The sequence below is a fragment of the Mya arenaria genome, chromosome 2, assembly GCF_026914265.1.
Source record: "Mya arenaria isolate MELC-2E11 chromosome 2, ASM2691426v1".
Classification (NCBI taxonomy): Eukaryota; Metazoa; Mollusca; class Bivalvia; order Myida; family Myidae; genus Mya; species Mya arenaria.
In genome coordinates this window covers 66676204-66698843 of record NC_069123.1, presented here as the reverse complement: position 1 = coordinate 66698843, position 22640 = coordinate 66676204, and the positions used below count along the sequence as shown (strand labels likewise).

General features: G+C 35.1%; 1 protein-coding gene across 10 annotated transcripts in view; it reads right to left on the bottom strand.

The window, feature by feature from the left end:
• Positions 1–6868: 6868 nt before the first annotated feature.
• The window catches only part of LOC128205440 (G protein-activated inward rectifier potassium channel 3-like), a 42819-nt gene continuing 27047 nt past the window's right edge, over positions 6869–22640 (bottom strand). For all 10 annotated transcript variants that reach the window (XM_052907127.1, XM_052907075.1, XM_052907100.1 and 7 more), the window contains one exon: positions 6869–8989. The gene's annotated coding sequence lies outside the window, so the exon portion shown is untranslated. The remainder of the gene's footprint in view (positions 8990–22640) is intronic.

Here is a 22640-nt window from a genome sequence, read left to right as displayed (position 1 = left end):
GACCTTTGTTTGACCTTGACGTGGGACTTTTGAATGACACGCCACTCCATTATAATGAACCTTCATTGCAAGTTTTTGTTTTGAAAATCCCATAATGCATTGTCAAGATACAGCACAGACAAGGACCATTTTAACTTCTGATCTAACCATCATTGAGATACAGACCTGGGTCTTGTGCGCGAGACGCCACCTTATCGTGTTTGGTTTTTTTTAAATCATAAATGGTCAAGATACAGCCCGGAATGGGATCAGTTCAACATTTGATCTTTAACCTTGATCTGAGGTAGAAACCTTCATCTTGTGCATGACACGCCAAATCATCGTGGTTAACCTTCATGGCAAATTGTTGAAAATCCTACAATACATGGTCAAGCTACAGCCTAAACAAAGTTTGGACCGACACACACACACACACACACACACAAACACACACGGAATCACTATTGTGATGACTATGTTTTTGCACACCGCAAGCGGGCTGACAAAAGGAAAGCAAACAACAAAATTATATTTATTTCATAAAATTTATTTCGTATAAGAAACCATGAACTCCATAATCAATATTAGTTTACATGTAGTGTATAATTCCATCATAACACATACGGTTAACATTGTTCCAAAACATAATAACTGAAATACCAAACCACTCCAGATATCATAAGCACCATTAAAATATTTACTCAATTAGCTGAGGGTTTCTGCTGACCGAACAAACATAACACATTTCATTCTATAAAAGAAACAGATCGTCAAAAAACTAGAGATTGCTTTTTTGAAAAAGCGCATGTCTCCCCCATTGTGTGGTCGTAGGTGAGAAATAATCAATGATGGATCCCAAAATCAATAGGGGCCATCAACTAGTCATGACTAACTGGCATACCAAGTATGAAGTTCCTGGGTGTAAACGTTCTTGAGTTATTGAGCAGAAACCGGTTCTTCACCTCAAGGTCAGTGACCTTGACCTTTGACCAACTGATTGCAAAATCAACTAGACATCATGACCAACCTCACTTCAAAGTTTGGTGAACCTAGATCAAAGCATTCTCCTGATATTGCACGGAAATATTTTTTTACATTAGAGGTCACAGCGACGTTGACCTTTGACCTTGTGACCCCCCAAAATATAGGAGTTTTCTAAACCTCATGATCAACCTCACTACCAAGTTTGGTGAACCTAGGTCAAACCATTCTCAAGATATTGAGCGGAAATGTTTTTTACATTGGGGGTCGCCGCGACCTTGACCTTTGACCTAGTGACCCCAAAAACAATAGGGATCTTCTACACCTCATGACCAACCTCCCTACCAAGTTTGGTGAACCTAGGTCAAACCGTTCTCAAGATTTTGAGCAGAAATGTTTTTTATATTGGGGGTCGCCGCGACCTTGACCTTTGACCTAGTGACCCCAAAAACAATAGGGATCCTCTACACCTCACGACCAACCTCCCTACCAAGTTTGGTGAACCTAGGTCAAACCATTCTCAAGATATTGAGCGGAAATGTTTTTTACATTGGGGGTCGCCGCGACCTTGACCTTTGACCTAGTGACCCCAAAAACAATAGGGATCCTCTACACCTCACGACCAACCTCCCTACCAAGTTTGGTGAACCTAGGTCAAACCATTCTCAAGATATTGAGCGGAAATGTTTTTTACATTGGGGGTCGCCGCGACCTTGACCTTTGACCTAGTGACCCCAAAAACAATAGGGATCCTCTACACCTCACGACCAACCTCCCTACCAAGTTTGGTGAACCTAGGTCAAACCATTCTCAAGATATTGAGCGGAAATGTTTTTTACATTGGGGGTCGCCGCGACCTTGACCTTTGACCTAGTGACCCCAAAAACAATAGGGATCTTCTACACCTCATGACCAACCTCCCTACCAAGTTTGGTGAACCTAGGTCAAACCATTGTCAAGATATTGAGCGGAAATGTTTTTTACATTGGGGGTCGCCGCGACCTTGACCTTTGACCTAGTGACCCCAAAAACAATAGGGATCTTCTACACCTCATGACCAACCTCCCTACCAAGTTTGGTGATCCTAGGTCATGCGGTTTTCCAGTTATCGATCGGAAACGAAGTGTGACGTACGGACGGACTGACGGACTGACGGACTGACGGACTGACGGACTGACGGACTACCGGACTACCGGACTACCGGACTGACGGACAGGGCAAAAACAATATGTCTCCCCCAGAGAGGGGGAGACATAATCATTGAATTGGGCAGATAAAATGCTTATCAAGCTTAATTAAAACTACAGAAATTGCGATGCAGAAATGATCAACAGGTAGCAATTTGAAGGGTTCTTAACATACATTTTGCAAATAAATCACATCCTAGAAATGCATTATATAACAAAAAGTTATCTTAATTATGCAAAATATTCTTAAGCAAAATTTAGGCAGAAGTCAAAACTATAAATATTAATATGATAAAGAGAAAAAAGTCACCAATATGTAAACATTTCATCCCTAAACCCCTCATATAAGAGACATTCTTCTTAATTAATTATTCTGCATTTGAACGCAAATAGGCTGAGATTAAAACTATTTGTCATAGAAATGTGTACCTACAATTTTAGAATATTTAAAGCTTTGAAAAGCAAGAGTATCATTTAATTTATTTTGAATCAAACAAAAACCTTTGTCTTCATTAATTTTACAATTGTAACAATAAATATTATTCATAAAAAGAAAATACAAACACACGAATAACAGGATGGAGGTTCACACTTTCAATAGGTACATAGTAACACAGAAACAACAGAGCTGACTGTTTAGCATACACAGCAGCTTTTAAAATGCATCTGTTCAGGAACTATGTGAAAATACACAGTATCTTTAAATGAGGACATTTAGACTGGGCTTATAAGATATGTTTGTATCAATGGATATCGAGTAAAATATCAAATTAACTCAAAAAATTTACATACAAGATGAACTTTTGAATAACATCCCTAACATAATGATATACTTGCAATATTTATCTACCATTTTATAGTCAAAACGTGTTTATAATTCCAAGAAAGTAGACCCATTACAACATTTGATTTCATCAAGGAATTCCATGTTATTCAAAAGGATTTACTGGTTCTTCACACAATTTTTAAAAAAAAAAGACATTTCATAAACCAATTGACATTTGTTACATATCGAGGGAATACAATATCAATCAATAACATCCGAGTTCCATATATAATAACTACTTTTTTAATAGTCACCTAAGACACACATCACTTTGACTAAAACTGCTACGGAATGTACAGGGAAGTCATATGACATCGCATCTTCATTAAAAGTCATTATATAAGTCATGATATACGTCAATATAGGTACAGTAATGCTTGTTCTCTCTTCCATTAGATAACATTTAAGGTTTAACAAAATCTATTTTATGAACCAATCAAAATATGTTCATCAAATATTGATTATAATAATAGTATATTATATTCAACATAAATATTCTTAACACAATACCTAAAAACTCTTACAGCCACACCAAATAAATTCAGTTTTGCATATTTTTGCACACAACAAACTTTGTCAAATTGTCTTTTTTTTCATAAAACATAAGGTGATCAAAGAGCAATAAATATTATTTTCTTATGGTCAATATAAAGAAGAAAGATTATTCATTATAATTTCCCTTTAACCTATTTGAACACAAACTTCAATTAAACCTCTATCGAACAATGGAAAAAAATGTCAAATTCTAGTCAGGAGTATTCAGATAAGAGCTTTTTGAACAAAATGACTACAGTAAAAAGTATACACATTAATTAGCAGTAACTTGTGCTTTAAATTATCAGCATAAAAAAATCACAGTAATATAATAATCATTTCAGCAAGAAAACAACATTTTATCTCAGTTTGAAAATTTCAAAATGTGTTTGCGGAAGCCGCAATTTTGATTTGACTTTATTGACACCAGAAGATAAACAGCATATAAGCCCACACATCGGTTACTCCCCTTTATAAAGCACTTTAAATTTTAAACTCCATAGGAAAATTATAATAAATTATATTGCACCTCTCAAAATAATTAATAACCACTGAAAAAACTGGTTCGACCGAAAATATAGGTGCGAACAAACAAAACAAGAGGGCCCTGAAGGCCCTGAATCGCTCACCTGATCCAATAAAGATCATCAACAATAACATTCTGATCAAGTTCCATGAACATATGGTCATAAATGTGGCCTCTATAGAGTGTTAAAATACTTTTCCTATTATTTGACCTGGTGAGCTAGTTTTTGACCGCACATAACCCAGATTCAAACTAAGCCTAGAGCTAATCAATAGAAACATTCTGACTAAGTTTCATGGACATACAGTCATAAATGTGACCTCTAGAGTGCTAACAAGCTTTTCCTATGATTTGACCTTATGACCTAGTTTTTGACCACACATGACCCAGTTTTAAACTTGACTTAGAGATAATTAATGTAAACATTCTGACCAACTTTCATGAAGAAACCTTTATAAATGTGACCTCTAGAATTTTAAAAAGCTTTTCCTTTAATTTGACCTGGTGACCTAGTTTTTGACCGTACATGACCCAGATTCAAACTTGGCCTAAAGCTAATTAATATAAACATTCTGACAAAGTTTCATGAACATACAGTCATAAATGTGACCTCTAGAGTGCTAACAAGCTTTACCTATGATTTGACCTGGTGACCTAGTTTTTGACCGCACATGACCCAGATTTAAACTTGACTTAAAGATTATTAATATAAACATTCTGACCAGCTTTCATGAAGATACCTTTATAAATGTGACCTCTAAGAGTGTACACAAGATTTTCCTTCAATTTGACCTGGTGACCTAGTTTATGACCGCACATGACCCAGAATCGAACTTATTAATATTAACAATCTGACCAAGTTTCCTGAAGATACAGTCATAAATGTGACCTCTATAGTGTTAACAAGCTTTTCCTTTAATTTGACCTGGTGACCTAGTTTTTAACCCCAGATGACCCAATATTGAACTCATCCAAGATTTTATTAAGGGTAACATTCTGGCCAAGTTTCATTAAGATAGTGCCCAAATTGTGACCTCTAGAGTGTTAACAGTCAAATTGTTGACGACAGACGACGACAACGGACGACAGACACAGGGCGATCACAATAGCTCACCTTGAGCACTTCTTGCTCAGTCGAGCCAAAAAGAGATGGTAAATCTGCAGAACAAAACATCAATTCGGTGTGCCCATGAAGACAATATTGACAGCTATGTGCTCACCAAGTAACAGAAAAGTTATTGTATTTGACTCCTGAATATTGTGATTTCAACACATGATATGAGGATATCGTAGCCATATACGTTGAAAGTATATCAAGAGTAAGAACATTTGACCAAAATATTTACAAATAAATTTTTTCGACCTTATGTCACAAAAATGTTGTTTACTACACTAACTTTATGTTGAAATGAAAAACAAAGTTATTTCCTTCAAAAACTTCACATTTTAACATATTTCTTCATTTGTTTCTAAGACCAAGATAAAACAATAAATTATGCTACTCTGGTTAAAAGAACAAATAAATAACTTACTTAACTAATGGAGGGACACATTAAACTCATCTTGCTTTTACTGTTTTCAATGCACGCAAGTTCCAACAATAACCATTAATACAATGTCATATCCTTGGAAGACAGGAGAAAATAACACCGTTTTCTATAATTACTACGAAAACCAATCTACACTATGTGCAATTATACATGATGTGTTTATTTGAAACCTAGAGTGCTTGAGCAATACCTGGCAAACACACAGTCTTATAATATGAAGGAAAAAATAATTCCTAAATTAATAAAGGTATAGTGCCCCAACAATATAAACTCTCATACATCACTTCAGACTTTGTCAACACAATGGTAGAAATAGCAATCAAAATCTCCTTAAGATTCCATAAATATTTTGACAAGATTTACACTTGCACCTAATTTGCAATAAAAATGACAATAATGATATGTTTAGAGAGCTTGTAATCATTCCAACTCTGAACATCTTTATTGTGATGTTTTCATAGTCAATTTAGAAACTCAATTATCATTTATATATCACCTAGTACATAATTTGTATGCAAGGTTTCATTTAGAACAAGAAAATATATCTTATATCATCTATGAGTATCAAGAAATGACCGCAAATATTCCAGATAGTTTTTCTTTAATAAAAATTTTGCTTGAACTAAGCATACCTTATTGAATAAATATTTATTATTATTAGTTTTTATCAAAAAACGTTGAAATTGGTTAGGAAAACAATAGTTAATGTTAGTGAGATTTTAAGTTTAATTTTATTTGTTTAAGAACGATTGTGAAACAAGTTATAACAACATTATATTAATCGATCTCGTTGGCACCATGTTATTCGAGAGTGTGGTTTTGTGTTGTGGGGGAAACCGGAGTACCGGAGGAAACCCACTTGTCCAGCTTGGTAACCACAAATAAAACTCACATGCACTCAGGCTAGGAACTGAACCTCGGCCATCTAGGTGAGAAGCGAGTGCGCTTAGTCGTACAACAAACATAGCGAGGTTTAAACCCTTGGTAAAATCAGTTTGTTTATATACATTGAGTGTCTGTATGAGACTTAATTGAATTCAGAGATATATAAATTAAAAAAAGTGAGACCTAAATCTAATTCATAAGTTATTCCTGAGACAGGCCTCATACATGATATTTCTACTTGAAACTAACAACTTTGAAAAGATTACTTGCAAGATACACAGGTTTGATTAGTAGTTTCACTTTTACGCATGGCAGAATATATGGCTTAAAACTACTAGTACTATTTAAATGCATGTGTGTTCTGTTAGTGGTGTGTATGTGGTGTTTGTACGGTTGTGTCTCTAGTTCAGTGTGGTGTGTATGTGGTGTTTGTACGGTTGTGTCTCTAGTTCAGTGTGGTGTGCCTTGCCTTGTTCCACTAAACAGGGTTTATTTTTGAATGTTTGACAATTAGTAGTATATAGGCTTGTCCCTTTACTTCCCAGTGATTGATACATATATAAGCTATAAGATATATCTATACAGAAAAAAGATATTACATCATAAATAAACATTGGAATCAGTGGTATTTCAGCAGAAATTAACCAAAAATCTTACAAAATGGCCATTTAATAGGAAAAAAGAGAAAAAAAACATGCTTTGGAACGACATTGTTTGTTCACAAGGGGTGTCACACATTTTGTATATAATGCCATCAAATGAAAGATCATTTTCATCATATGACACATTCTTCGTAAAAAATTGATTGCATACCTTTTTTCGTAAAGTGCCATTTAAGAAAATACATTATGGTTGTTTTACACTAGAAAGAAGGAACGTCATATGATAAAATATTCAAGACTCATTGCCACATTTAAGCCGGATTTTTCATTGAGTATACAATTTTTCAAACCTAATTTTAGGCTAGTGACCTAGTTTTCTTAACAAAGAAGACCTATATTTATATTTATCAGAGATATCCTTCATACAACCTGATCATGTTTCAGATCAACAAAAACTATTCCATTTGTGTGAGGTAAAATGAACATTTTAAAAATACATCAGCTTTTCCTAAATTACAAGTTCCAAATATTTAGTTTTTGACTCCAGATGACACACTTTATCATCTTAGGTTTCATGCACACACATTTTTTTTAAAAGTTAATTAAAATCTTAATTTAAATTTAGAACAGGGAAAAAGTTTCCAAACATTTTACCTAATGACTTAGTTTTTTACCCAAAATGATTCATGTTTACAATAGCCTAAGATTCAATAAAAACAATGTTTCTTGAATGTGTGTGTATGTATACATAAACCAACCAAATGCCATGAATATTAGAAATATTTCTTTAGATATCCTGTAGAAAAAGATTCTGTTTTTTTGCTAACTTTCTATTATAATTCAATGTGACAAATATATCCTGCAGAAAATAAAGTAAACATTTCATGAAAAGTAAATGAATTTATTACATGGGAAAATATTTCCTAAAATTTAACCTAGTGACATAGTTTTTGACCCATAATCACAAATGTTCAAGAAAACATGTAGACAAGAATTCAGAAAGAGTTTCAAAACAATCGATAATAACTATTTACTTTATGACATGGAATAAAAACGTAAACGCAGAACTGTTCACGCCCGCCCGCCACGTTTTTCGCCATTCTATAACCCATAATTTTACGATGAAAAAACTGGCTAAAAAAAGATTCTGCATAAAACAACTTCGGTTACCATTTTCAGTAAAAGATAATGCACAAGATTAATTTTGTAAGAACAGAAGGAATACTTGAGGGACTTTGGTGTATTTTAGAAACAATATAAATTGAGTTTTTCTTAGAGTCAACTTCATTCAAAAACCATATAATATTACTGCTAGTCAGAAATAATGAAAATAAAGATATGTGCCGAGATGGAAGAAGTAAAAAAAAAACTTGTTTAAATACAGGTGAATATTTCAATTAATGTTAAAAGGGAAAACACACATTGATAATTTCTTTTGAATTAATTCTTGTTTGTCCCTTATTTGGCATGATACTTGTGTAACTTAAACAACTTTTAAATAAAAAAATAAAAATAAAACGTTTCTGACAACACTTACACAAAAAATGGCAGTCAAGTATGCAACATTATACACAGTTACTTACAAAAATAATAGTTTCATGTATCACAATTGGCTGGGAGACAAACAATACGATATATATTGAACGAACTGGAAACATTCTAGCACTGACACAATGTATTTGAACAGTGTTATTATCCATTTCTTGTTGTGTCTGGGAGTTTCCTTTGAAAGGGCACCTAATCAAATTTCTTTCACAGACAGAGTGTCAATTAGACATTTTTCCTGGAAACCGGCTCTTTGCAACTCTGTCTAGCATTGACTGGTTCGATAAAACCAATCTGGTTCATGACTTGCAGGCAACTAAGGGAGATAACTGAATTGTCACCATTACTGAGCTCTTTTTCTGCATGTTTTTCACCTGCAAAAAACGAATGACATATGTGATTTAATGATGTTTTACAATCAGTAATGTTTCTTTAACACAGAATTCATATATCATTATCATAAATTTAATATTGAAGAAAAGAAGAAATCCCCATTGTTTACATCCGACAACAAAATGTATATCTGACACATGTGTGTGTACCTATAAAGTAGCCTACATGTACTTTAAATGATCAGACTGGCTTAATATTAAATATTTCACAAGCTGAATAAGATTACATTTATTTACTAAGTATGTGTCTGAAAAAAGCAATTTTATGAAAAGGATATCAACGCACATACAAATTTACCATTAATTTTCATGTTTTTACCATGACATTGACTAATGGAAACGCTGACAACCTGCGTATAATCATATACAATATAAACCCAGGAAACATCATGTCACAGCTGACAGGAGCTAGATTTGATTAACAGCAGTGAATAGAATCAGGTAAGGTATAAATAGCATGAGAATTATTAATGACTTTTGCTTGAACCCATATGTGACACTTGTGTAGGTTGCATTAGCTTCTCCAAAGACTGTAGACAATATATCAAGATCTAAAACTTATTCAAGAACCTGGATTGTGCTCTTTCTTGTTTAGTATGTAATTTAAACAAGGGCAATGAGGCGCCAACATATGAGTGCTCGTCAATTATAATTGCCATTTTCCGTCAATCTTGAGGCATATTATTGCACATTGTCTCTTATATCATGTTAATATGTCCATACTTTGTTTCATATAGCTCAATTGTGACTAAAGCTGATCGGTGGAATCACTCTCGAGTCTGCTTCCTGGGTAGAAACCAGTACTGTGTACTTTTTATAAAGCCATGAAAACATCTGGGACAACCAAGACGATGACAAATATTTTCAGTTTCAAGTTCATAAAATAACCCCTGTTTCAATGTACTTCAATGTCTTTAAATACATTGTGACAAGATCAATAGCTCTTTCCAGCATTCCCATATTTCGTAATTTGTAACTTCTGGCACACAATATGCAAATGTATCCCCACCATAACTGATGATTTTGCCATTTGTTCTCAACATTAAATGAAAAGCGAAGCAAAAAACAGCACTACAGCATTTCTACAAATCAACAATCACATCTAAATGTCCTTGATGAAATGGTCACAAAGCATGTGATTTCCATGGGGAATGGGACAGCGATCAATGCGCCCATTCTCATGATCCATGCGCCCATTTCTCATTCACAAAATTTGTTGATATATTGGGTCAGGTGCATGGATATACTAGGTCAGGTGCATAAGGTTCAGATAATTATTTTAAGTTGTTTATACTGGCACTTGGAACATGCCAGTTCTGTTACTTTTTTGCATTACAGTCATCTTCAAATGATTCTTGAAGCACAGGCCATTTGAATCATCAACCTTTAATACACCCAAAGAAAACAAGAGGCCGATGAGGGCCTATGCTCTACTGACTGGGTTTGTGTGGTCAACATCACTTACAAATTGTGCAAAGTCATCACTGTAACATTATGTTTTGAAAGAAGAAGAATGATAAAGACTTGCCAGCTTTGGCACCAGTGGCATAATTTCAACTGTTTTGCTAGACGGTCATCATATGATGCTCCACAACAAATATCAAAGGTATGAGTCTTGTGGTTTGAAACAAGAAGATTTTGAAAATATTTCTTAAATAGGTCTCTAGGAAACATGTGACCTCTGGGGCAGGGCTAGTTATGACCCCAGGGGCATAATTTGGACAAACATTCACAAGCAATTGTGTTTAGATGGATGCGCGAATGACAGACACTTCTGGTCTTTGGCCAAGAGAGCTAAAAACGGCCTTTGGCCAATAGAGCTAAAAATCAACCAACCCCTTTAAACTGTAATTTTGATATCTCTAGGAATCTTGTGACGCCGGGGACAGGGCCAGTTTTGACCCCAGGGGCATAATTTGAACAACGATGGTAGCGGACCACTAAATTATGCCTTATTCAAAATAGCAAGGGTCTGCATAGCTGTTTCAGACAAAAAGTTTTTTTAAACATTTCCCAATTCAAGTATTCCAAACCGGTGAACCCAGGGGCATGGCCAGAAATGACCCCAGGGGCATAATTTGAACAAACATTCACAAGCAATTGTGTTTAGATGGATGCGCGAACTACAGACACTTCTGGTCTTTGGCCAATAGAGCTAAAAATGGCCTTTGGCCAATAGAGCTAAAAATCAACCAACTCCTTTAAACTGTAATTTTGATATCTTTCAACAAGGGCAAGTTGTCTCCCTTTAATCCTAGACTTTACTTTATGCGTAGACTTGGCTAAAAATAGACCTGGTTCTTCTATGTTTCTTGTTTGTGATTATGTGTTCTATGTCTTTGGAGTTTGCCCAGTGCCACTTAACCGGGTTTATGTATAAACAGTAAAAGTGCAACTGAGCTTGTTTCTGTAGCTTTTTGCACAAATATTGGCTAAAAATAGCAATTTTTATACTTTCATGGGCCATATTTTAGGCATGCATGGGGGGATCTGGCTGGTTTTCGAAAGGAACCGAGCTCTGATGGATATCTAAAAACTACACAAGTTTCATCGATATACAATCAAAACTGAAGACTGTATCGTGTTCACAAGCAATTGTTTACAGACGCACTGACGCATGGACGCATACACGGCGTACACATTACCATCGCATACGCTCTTTTGGCCTTTGGGTAGTAGAGCTAAAAACTGTAGGCCAGGATACTGTTTTGTAAAGTAGCATGCAAAAATTGTTTCTACCTATTATCTTTCATATATCAGCAGACATCTATTACAGAATTCATTATACCACTATGAAACTGCTTGGCAATCCACACTTGTCAGTATTTTTTCATTAGTTGGAATATTGTATTAGAAACTATTTAATAGACAATACAAAAGAGCTATCATCACAGGCTATATATGGTAACGTTACATTGCCAACAGCCATCTGTTAACGACGGTTTAAGGAGCTTTCTTTATTACCCTCAGATGGCTTCTCCATCATAATGCTTCATTGTGGCTATTTCATTTTCTCATTAACAAATGGCAAATCATATCAGTCAAAACTGTACAATGCCATAAGCGAGAAATGTTTAGCAAATGAGCATCAAAGTTTATCACAATATCAACATATATCATCATCATAATATACATATATATATATATATATATATATATATATATAAATATAACAAGAGGGCCATGATGGCCCTAAATCGCTCACCTGAGTAAAAGAGTTTAACATAGCTTGTTTCTCAAAGAATATTAAACAAGAGCTGTCAAAGTATGTGACAAATGCCCCCCAATGTGACATTGATCTATGAACAAGTACATAAAAAGTTGATCTTGCCTTTATGTGTCAAATACATATTGCAAGTTATATTATATTGCCTCTGAGCATAGAAAAAAAAACAATCATACTAAATGACAGCCAACACTCTTTATGCCCTCATATTCAGCATTCCATTGTGAATAAACACTTAGTGTATCTTTCACCTTAGAGGTAGGGACATGGGTCTTGCACACGACACGTTGTCTTGGTATGTCGAAAACATATGGCAAGTCATTTTAAAATCTGTCCATATAAGAGAAAGTCACAGCGCGGACACAACAGCCTATATTTTCCTTCAGGTTGCCATGGCAACCAGAGTTCTGCATGGAATTATTTTTTTTGAACAATTTTGAAAAAGCACCAACCAAGGATCATTCCTATGAAGTTTCATCAAAATTGTCCAAGGGGTTTAGGAGAAGAAGATGATTGTAACCAATTGTTGACACTTTTCCTTTAGGTTGCCATGTCAACCAGAGTTCTACATGGAATTAATTTCTTTGAACAATTTTGAAAAAGCACCAACCAAGGATCATTCCTATGAAGTTTCATCAAAATTGTCAAAGCGGTTTAGGAGAAGAAGATGATTATAACCAATTGTTGACATTTTCCTTTAGGTTGCCATGGCAACCGGGCCAAACAAAATTATGTGAACAAATTTAAGAGAGGTCCATGCAAGGACACTTCAAACCAAATTTGCTGAAGATCTATCAAGGGGTTCATGCGAAGAAAATGTTATGTTTTTTTTTACTAATTTTAGCTCTGGTGGCCCTTAAAAGGGGCCAAACAAAATTATTTGAAAAGACCTGACAGAGGCCCATGCTAGGATGCTTCAGACTTGAAGATCCATCAAGCAGTTAATAAGATCAAGTTGTTTAAAGGTTTTTCTATTTTTTGCTCTGGTGACCCCTAAAAGGGGCCAAACAAAACCATTTGAACAAAGTTGAGAGAGGACCATGTAAGGATGCTACATATCAAGTATGGAGTCATTCTGACCTTTACTTTCAGAGGAAAAGATGTTTAAGTGACAAGACAATGTAAAAATAAATGACCCCTGAGCAAGGCCAATTTGACCCCGGGACAATAATTTGAATACCTTTGGTGTAGGTCCACTAGGTAACACTATATACCAAATATGAAAGCTCTAGGTCTTATATTTTGGAGAAGAGGATTTTTAAAGTTTTATTATATAAGACTATATAAAAACAAATAACTTTCAGGGCGGGGCCAATTTTGACCCTGTGGCAATAATTTGAACAACTTTGATAGAGGTCCACAAGATGATGTTATATACCAAATATCTAAGCTCCTGGCCTTACGGTTCTGGAGAAGAATATTTTTAAAGATTTACTATATAACACTACGTAAAAACAAGGACCCCCTAGGCGGGGTCAATTTTGACCCTGTGGCAATAATTTGAACAAATCTGGTAGAAGTCCACTAGATGATGCTGTATACCAAATATCTAAGCCCTGGGCCTTACAATTTCGGAGAAGAAGATTTTTAAAGATTTACTATATAACACTATGTAATAAAACTAGTGACCCCTGGAGCGGGGCCATTTTTGACCCCAGGAGAATAATTTGAACAAATTTTGTAGAGGACCACTACATGATGACACATACCAATTTTCAAGGTTCTAGGCCTTGTGGTTTTTGAGAAGAAGATTTTTAAATTTTTCCCTATATAAGTCTATGTAAAACAAGTGACCCCCGGGGCGGGCCAATTTTGACCCCGAAGGATAGTTTTAACAATTTTGGTAGAGGACCACTAAATGATGCTATATACCAAATATTAAGGCTCTAGGCATTGTGGTTTTGGAGAAGAAGATTTTTAAAGTTTTTCCTTTCCGTTGCCATGGCAACCAGAGTTCTGCATGGAATTCAATTCTTTGAACAATTTCAAAGGGGACCACCCAAGGAACATTCCTGTGAAGTTTGGATGAAATTGGCTAAGCCGTTTATACGGAGATGTCGTTTAAAGTAAAAGTTTACGGACGGACGGACGCCGGACGGACGCCGGACAAATTGTGATCACAAAAGGAAACCCATGACCGCCCGGGTGGGGCCATTTTTTGACCCCAGAGCCAAAGATTGAACAATATTGGTTCAAGTCAACTAGATGATATATCATGCCAAATATCTAAGCTCTTGTCACTTGATTTTACGTGTGTATCTATATATATATATATATTTCTTATTAATTGTTATACCCCCCAAAACAAAGTTTGGGGGGGGGGGTATACTGGAATCGGGTTGTCCGTCTGTCCGTCTGTCTGTCTGTCCGTCCGGTTTTTTTTGTCCGGGATTCATCTTTGTCGTTATTGAACAAATCTTTTTCAAACTTTCAGATATTAATGGCCATGATGTAAACTTGCGCCTCTGTGAAATTGGTACGGGTCACATGACCCTGACCAGAGTTATCTCCCCTTGATGTGTTAAAGTAGGCAAAATAAGCCCTGTCCGGGATTCATCTTTGTTATTATTCAACAAATCTTTATCAAACTTTCAGAAAGTAATGGCCATGTTGTAAACTTTCGCCTCTGTGAATTTGGTACAGGTCACATGACCCTGACTGGAGTTATCTCCCCTTGATGTGTTAAAGTAGGCAAAATAAGCCCTGTCCGGGATTCATCTTTGTTATTATTCAACAAATCTTTATCAAACTTTCAGAAATTAATGGCCATGTTGTAAACTTTCGCCTCTGTGAATTTGGTACAGGTCACATGACCCTGACTGGAGTTATCTCCCCTTGTAGGCAAAATTAGCTTTGTCCGGCCTAACTCCAGGGCAAACAACCTAGACATGGAGGGGTGGGGGGTATTCGTTAGCCTATGGCTTACAGTTCTAGTTGTATGTGGCCCATACTGAAAATTGGTATGTGTACTAAATATGTTATCCAGTTTAAATTAAGACGTTACTTGTCTTTGTGAGTTCGGAGAAGATTTTTTAATTTTTCACTATAACACATCTAGAGAAAACCCATCAGCCCCAGGGTGTGGCCAATTTTGACCCCAGGGCCATAATTTGAACAATCTTTGTAGAGGTCCACTAGATGATGAATCATGCCAAATATCTAAGCTCTAAGCCACGTAAGTTCAGAGGAGATGATTTTTGAAGTTTTCACTATAAACATATAGAGAAAACCCATGACCCCCCAAGGGGGCGGGGCCAATTTTGACCCCAAGGCCATAATTTGAACAATCTTTGTAGAGGTCCACTAGACGATGAATCATGCCAAATATCTAAGCTCTAGTCCAAGTAAGTTCAGAGGAGAAGATTTTTGAAGTTTTAACTATAAACATATAGAGAATACCCTTACCCCCCGGGGCGGGGCCAATTTTGACCCCAAGGCCATAATTTGAACAATCTTTGTATAGGTCCACTAGACGATGAATCATGCCAAATATCTAAGCTCTAAGCAACGTAAGTTCAGAGGAGATTTTTGATTTTTTTTACTATAAACATATAGAGAAAACCCATGACCACCCAGGGGCGGGGCCAATTTTGACCCCAGGGCCATAATTTGAACAACCTTTGTAGAGGTCCACTAGACGATGAATCATGCCAAATATCTAAGCTCTAGTCCAAGTAAGATAAGGGGAGAAGATTTTTGAAGTTTTAACTATAAACACATCAAGTATACCTATGACCCCCCGGGGCGGGGCCAATTTTGACCCCAAGGCCATAATTTGAACAAACTTTATAGAGGTCCACTAGATGATTAATCATGCCTAATATCTAAGCTCTAGTCCAAGTAAGTTCCAAGGAGAAGTTTTTACAAGTTTTCACTATAAACATATAGAGAAAACCCATGACCCCCCGGGGCGGGGTCAGTTTAGACCCCAAGGCCATAATTTGAACAATCTTTGTAAACGTCCACTAGACGATGAATCATGCCAAATATCTAAGCTCTAGTCCAAGTAAGTTCAGAGGAGAAGATTTTTGAAGTTTTAACTATAAACATATCGAGCATACCCATGACCCCCCGGGGCGGGGCCAATTTTGACCCAAGGGCCATAATTTGAACAATCTTGGTAGAAGTCCACTAGACGATAAATCATGACAAATAACTAAGCTCTAGGCCAAGTAAGTTCAGAGGAGAAGATTTTTTAAGTTTTCACTATAAACATATAGAGAAAACCCATGACCCCCCGGGGCGGGGCCAATTTTGACCCAAGGGCCATAATTTGAACAATCTTGGTAGAGGACCATTTGGTGATCCTACCTACCATGTATCAACGGCCTAAGCCTTGTGGTTTGGGAGAAGAAGATTTTTAAAGTTTTTCCTTTCCGTTGCCATGGCAAACAGAGTTCTGCATGGAATTCAATTCTTTGAACAATTTTCAAAGGGGACCACCCAAGGAACATTCCTGTGAAGTTTGGATGAAATTGGCTAAGCGGTTTATGAGGAGATGTCATTTAAAGTAAAAGTTTACGGACGGACGGACGCCGGACAAATTGTGATCACAAAAGCTCACCTTGTCACTATGTGACAGGTGAGCTAAAAAAGGAGCAGGTAATATAGGGATATTGTTTATTGTTCCTTTCTGTATTTATATTAATATTACTTAATTAAAGCTTGTTGTTATGGTTATGAGTTGATCTGCATCTGAACTAACCTCTTAACAGAGAAAATTCTTTGCACAGAAAATTTAATGCTTTCCTTAGACATGAAAAATTGAAAAAAACAAAGAGCCATCGTAGGACAGCGGACTTGACTAAATGCTGCTTTTTCTTAGAAATTAATTAAATAATGATGTAATATGTGCCTGTCAAAAGCAATATAGAAGTCAAATTAAAATGTAAACAAGAAACATCAAAACCACATTTTCATTGTTTGAGACAAGAACTTGAGCCTTCATTTTAAGATACAGTTTCCACTGTTTTTTTCTTTCTAAATTTAGTAGCAGTGAGCTTGACCCTAGAAGTTTTCCATAAACTTTTATACCATGGAATAAAAACGTAAATACCAAGTTTGGCCACAATATGTCAACCTTAACTTAAGTTATTCAGAAACCAAACAGGTATCTGTTTTTAGTAACAGTGACCAAAACCTTGACCCTAGGTTCCCCAATTGCAATCTCATGCAAAGTCTCCATCAACTATTTCTTTAAAAGACCTCTATAAACTCTACCGATAAACCAAAGTTGGTCGCAATATGTCAACCCAAACTATAGTTATTCAGTACCAACCATTTTTCTATTTTAAATAAAACTGACCTTAACCTTGACCCTAGAAGCCCCAAATGCAATCCCATGAAAGGTCTCCATAAAATTTTGTTAAATACCAAATCTGGTCACAGTATGACAAACCAAATTAAAGTTATTCAGTTCTAACCGTCTTTCTATTATTAGTGACATTTACCTTGACCTTGACCAATGTGACTCCCGGGGCTCTACTACAATCCCATGAAAGGTCTCTATAAACTCTTGAAAGTTCCTATATACCAAGTTTGGTCACTTTATGTCAACCCTTTTAAATCAAAGTTATTTAATACACTCAATCAGTACAGCTGAAACAACGACATTCGTCTTTCTAACAACCAGGTTTTCACAATATTTAAAAACATGCCTGTTAAAAGCAATTAAAATGTTAATAATTGACAATCAAGGGCCATAATCTGTATTTAGGGTAAATATGGAGTCATTTGTGTAGCCTAATTAGTGTGATGGCTACTGTATAAAGTATGAAGGCCATTATAAACAGTATATGAGATCTAAGTTAAAACCCACAGTTGACCAAAAACTTAAGCCAAACTTCTAAAGTCAATCAAGGGCCATGATTTGTATTGAGGATAATATGGAGTTACGTAACCTCATTGTGTGATGGCCATAAACAACTGTGTGAAGTATTATGTCAATTGAATGAAGGGAATAGAAGTTATAAGTGAAAATCCCAACTTGCTATAAAACTTTCAATACACACGGTGTCACCAAAAACTTTATCCTATGTTCCTTAAAGTCAATCAGGGGCCATAATTTGTACTTATGATAATATTGAGTTATGTAAACTCATTGTGTGATGGTCCTGAATAAATGTGTGAAGTATTGAGTGAATTGAACAAGGGGTATTGGGTTATAAGTGAATACGCCAACTTGCCCTTGAACTTTAACCATACGCCTACACAAACGCAGACGCCAACACCAAATATGACCAAAATGGAAGCAAGAGCTTCAGTTTGACGAAGACCTATTAAGAACCAAGAGCTACTGTTTGGAATACCTCTATAGTTATCTACATGAATAAGCAATAACTCAGACATCCTTTGGCATAAAAGATTGAGCAGTGTAATAAATATGGACAAGACAAATTACGTAAGACCCAGGGGGAAAATAGATGTCCATTAAACTAAGACTGATGACCAAGTATCTTTAGTTCGATGATAATGTACATGTCACAGAGAGATAATCTATAAATAGATGTCCAAGTCTGATAAACTAGAACCTTTAGTTCAATAATAATGTACATGTCCATGTTAGTACACTAGTGATTATGGTACTGAGTTAGCATTACAACATCGAAACTGTTCTTTGACATGCTGCAAGAAAGTGCCATGCAGTTCAAACAACTCAATCAAGTTTATCAAGGTCAATTACAAATCAAACCCATAATTTTTCACTTTATCTGTAATCAATATTAAACATTCCATCATGTCAATGTTGAATCCAACTTGCCTCTCTTAGCTGAGGATGATAAGAAATGAATTGATCGATACCCTGATGGCTTCAATTCTCATATGTATTTGTCATTGAATGTCACCATAGAAGACCTTCATAAAGTAAAACACTAAGAAGATTTTTTATAATATTGGGTACACTTCACTTAATCACAGAAGATCTTGGGCCAGATTCATAGTTTCTTAGTGAACAATTTTAACTTTAAAATATTCTAAGTTTTACACAAAAAATACAAGAAAAAAGTTGATGCATAGCATCAAGTCGGCGCAATGAAATTAGAAGAAAAACGTGCATGCAGATAACCAAAAATGGTTATTATTTCAATGATAATACTTTTTTTATGTCGAGTGTACATATTCTTGAAGGACATTATGGTTAATAATATTGCTACACTAGTTTTAGCTCGGAATTATAGATATTCTGGGGTTTTTTCCAAGCTAATCATCCGGTTAATACTAAATTATACCAAAAATATACATATGTTTCTTCGGAAGAAATATAGAAGTAAATGGTCTAATACATAGATTTCAATAGCATGTAATTCACCTTTTATTTGTACTGGCATGTTATGTGAATTCCTTGCTTTATATATTTTATAAGTTTTTGTAACACATTTCACTCATATGAGTATATAGAACGGGGATAAAATAGTATACATCAAGAAGGAATTATCTGGAGTTTATTCCTTCGTATGACATTTTCAAAACAAACAATTAAGCACAATGTTAATTTTCAAAACTCGCCAAGGGAGATTACTGCGTAGGAGGTTTACAAACAAAGGATATTGTAGTAGTACTGTGTAACCTTCATCTATTTGGGCGGAAGTTGGTATCAATCGGAACACCTCGGCCTGTATTTATCTCGGAGATGGCCGAGTTGTTATGATTGAGTTGTTATTTAAAATCAAAAATTTTAAAATGATAAGCAGGACTATTATAATTTAAGGTTTCATTATCAATTCAAGTGTACAGTTTTATAAAACATACTAAACTTTATATTTTATCATGCAACGTGGAAACTATTAAGCATTGTTCTGCAATTTATGAACTGGTCCCTTAGTTGGAATATTTCTAAAGTAATATCAAATATAGTCGGCGCCCTTCTGGCGCCAACTAATTAAAATATTAGCAAGGAAAATATCAAAATAATAAATGCATGCATACAAAAACATTTGATCAAAAGTAGAGGGTATTTCAAATATTTGTTGTTAAAAATGTGTCCGTGTGTGTGTGTGCATGTGTGTGCACAAACTGAGTTACACTTATAAAATAAGAAATTTAACAGTGCAATACTTAAAGATGCACTCTTACTCCCAAATAAAAAGTACCACAATTTATATAATTGTTTAAATTACTCAAAAGAATCAGTTAATATGGAAAACAATGACTCTTATGAAGGATACATTGTCATTTGAAAGAAAAGTGCAAAAACCACAGTAATTCTACCTTATGAGATGACAGTTGTTCACTGTAAATCTTTAAGGACCCTCCAGTCATTAGTTATATGTTATGTTATGTTATGTTATGTTATTAAATTCATGGTTACAATCTTGTTATCAGTAATTAATATTTTCCATAAATGCATTAATTAGTTAAAGTAGTTTTATCACTCAAAATTTATGTTTGTTATACATGCGTATAATAATGTAGTGATTTTTCAAATACGTATCACTTTAATGATAGAAGCTAACTTTGATACATGGAATAAAACATGAGTAAAATCCTATCAGAGCCTTTTGACAATATTATCATTGGCAAACTCTGCTCATCTCAAGCAAGATATCCTAGTTTGAAAAAAATAATTGCACCTAAACCTTCTAAAAAATTCGGGTCATTATCACTTCCGACTATTGACTTAGAAACAGAAGAGCAAGACAAATCAAACTTCAACTGAGAAAAGATGTTTGAATAAGGCAATCAATGTTTGTTTATGGAGGTCTCAGAGTGATGGCCTGCCTTGCTGGTGGTATCATGATGACACTGCTGTAAACAGTTGTAACTCAGCAGGGGACCATTCTGTCTGATCACACGGAGATTGTAGGGTACCTAACTACCCTGGCATTGTTGTTGCCCATAAATGATTGGCTTGGGCTTGGATGTTGACAATTATTCAGTGTCTGTCTGGCATTTTTTATGGGTCAATATGGATTCCTCATTTAATTATGTACTTTAAGACATGGCTTGGGCTTGGAGGTTGCTGCTAATGTTCAGTGTAAATCTTACAATGGCGAACATGGATTTCTTTTTTATTTAAGTAATTTTATGATGAGAAAAGATGTTAGACACTGATTGCAATATCTGTAAAATGTCTAATATCTGATGCATTTTGTTCTGATAAATGTTCTCGAGAAGATAGACAATGCTATTTAATTTGCCATGCAGTTAAAATGACCATAATGCCCATAAGCACAAATTATGACATACAACTACTTCGAACATGTTTTTTATTAATCTTTATTATATATTTTAGTATATCTTTGACAAACTGTACCAACATGCAGTTAATTGTCCTTTGATTTATAGGGGTAACACATGTTGACTTGGTTGTACAACATTGGGTTTTGTTGAGCTACTTGACATGATTACTCTGTAGTAATCATCTTTAAACCAACATGAATATGGTCCACATGGCCATCAACACTGCTTGATTAATTCCAGTCTTAGTGTTCAAGAGGTGGATTGTCTCCTCTGCCTCAGACATAATCTCCATGAGAGATGGACTCCCTGTAGATCTAACATGTAAACTCTGATAAAAATCTTACAACAGGTTCTTTACCGATGATGCAATACTATAGTACGAAATAACCTATAATTTTATTTTTTTTCAATGAGAAAGAGTTCAAAGCAGACAGTGAACAAGATGACTACTTTCTCAACAGAAAGAACTTGCCATAGGGTCCTTACTTAAAATGATGCAAATTCTGAGAAAAAGAAAAACATAACATTTTTTATACTTAAGTGTTACTATTATGTCTACACTAGTAGAAGGACATAAACATTACTGTCCGACAGCCCTTTCCAGCCTTGTCTGATAGACCATCATAACGTAGTGCCAAGATTGCGTTCATCAATATACCTGAGCATAAGTCAGACACAAAAGTTACAAGTATATGCCTGTATTAGTAGAGCAACATAAACATTATTGTCAGACAGGCCATTTCAAGCATTGACCGACAGAAAATCATAACATATCAATATACAAGCATAAGTCAGACACAAATGATACAAGTATATGCCTGTATTAGAAGAGCAACATAAATATTATTGTCAGACATTGACTGACAGACCATTACAACAAAATGCCAACCTTGCATTTCCGTTGGAACATTATGAAATCAATAGGTAATTGCAAGAAACAGACGTACAATTAAAAGATAATCAAGATATTGTACTTCCAAAAGAACTTTTCATACATAATCAAACTTAATCAATAATTTCATTGTTGTCTTCAAAAAGACTGCAGAAGAGAATGTTATAGTATGCTGTATATCATTAAGTTATGTATATATCACTTACAAAAACTTGAAAATGCACACATTTAAGCTTTCAACTCAGAAAGTTCCCATTTAATACTGTACAGGGTAAATTGCCTTGTTAAATAAATTCTGTTCTACCAACTGACTAAATGTATGTTTTCTTTAAATT